The sequence below is a fragment of the Sinocyclocheilus rhinocerous genome, unplaced genomic scaffold, assembly GCF_001515625.1.
Source record: "Sinocyclocheilus rhinocerous isolate Xijiao unplaced genomic scaffold, SAMN03320098_v1.1 scaffold4214, whole genome shotgun sequence".
In the NCBI taxonomy this organism is placed as follows: domain Eukaryota; kingdom Metazoa; phylum Chordata; class Actinopteri; order Cypriniformes; family Cyprinidae; genus Sinocyclocheilus; species Sinocyclocheilus rhinocerous.
Genome location: NW_015636077.1, coordinates 6,733 through 8,280, shown reverse-complemented (window position 1 = coordinate 8,280; position 1,548 = coordinate 6,733).

Sequence of the window (1,548 nt, the reverse complement as noted above, 5' to 3'; positions counted from 1 at the left end):
GCATATAGGACCTACAATAATGTACAGTATTTGAAAAATAATGTGTTTTTTGAACAATATGACCCGTTTAAAGCTGCAGTCCGTAAGTTTTGCCTCTTTGTCGCCATCTCTGTTTGAAAACCTGCAATTGCAGCTGTTTGCGGAATTATCTTACTTGCGTAGGTTGTGCTCCGGCATGGCTCGCGGATGAATCTAATGTTTTGAGGTGAATGTGTGGCTGTCAGTCACCGCACCGGTGTGTATATTTACTGTACTTCGCAATCACAGATTCTAGCCTACATCTTGGTAGTATATGACCCAAATAAGAATTTTCACCGTATATTGTCATCTGAACAAGTAACAAGTCTGCCACGTTTGTTCTGACCAACTGAGGAAAAAAGCATTACAATAAATCGCGCTGCCAATGGTGATTTAATCTAAAGATTGGTTAGCTCATATCACACCAAACCATGCAAATTATTATTCGCCATTTAGACTAAATGATGCAGAATCATTATCGCGTTTTGGTGATTGTTATTGGCGTTTTAATCAGGCTAGGCTACTTGTCCGGTCGGGCAAGTAAAATTCTCTTTCACTTGGCCTTTTAAAAAATCCACTTGTCCCGGATAAGCGGACAAGCGTTGATGTCGAGCCCTGCGACGTGTGTTTAGACTGCTTCAGTAGGCTAGGTCCAATCTTTACGACTCTGTTGTATTGCGTCAATGGAGTGGTACGGCAATTCTTCCTCGTTTTTTGTCCATTTAATTCATAATTAACGATATTATGCATTGCAATGAGGTTGATCTCATTTGTGCCCCCCTGAAAAAACGAAATGCCCGTCCGTGAATTTGTGTCTGGCGCCGGGTCTGGTTATACTACAATCACAATAAAAGGGCAGCTGTTTCTTCAACAAGACCACAAAATGAGCAAATTTCATCAACATCCAAATATTTACAGATAGATGAATTAAACCTGTCGCTCGTATCTTTTAAGTTGTTGTGTTTGTTACAGCGTCATAGATCACATGATAATGTCAACATGGCGGATGATGTCCGGATCGCATTCATACTCAACGAGATTTGGCTGTAGAGTACGTACTCTTTTAGCGCTCGTTAAGTAAGTACTTATTGAAATTAAGTACCCACACATTGGCCACATTCACACAGCAGCAGAATACGGTTGTCAGTACTGTTTTTGAGTCCTTAAATATGGTTACGTTCACACACAGGCCACGTTCACACAGCAGCATAATACGGTTGTCAGTCCTGTTATAATAATAATAACAGAACACACAGTTCGGTTATTTATAGGTGTGAACCGCATTCTGTAACCAAACTAACACCCGTAAATTTTCAGGACTCACAACCGCATTCTCGGAACTAGAGGCTCACATTTTTTCGGAAATCCCAGCGGGATGGGAAACAAAATCACTATTATTCACGTGACTGGGACGGGACAGAGAAAAATGTCAGCTGGAGTGGGCGGGACTGGAAATCGTAATAACACTTTGATACCCAACTTTATACCCAAATATACCTTTTATATAAATAAACTGTATTTTAAATTTGA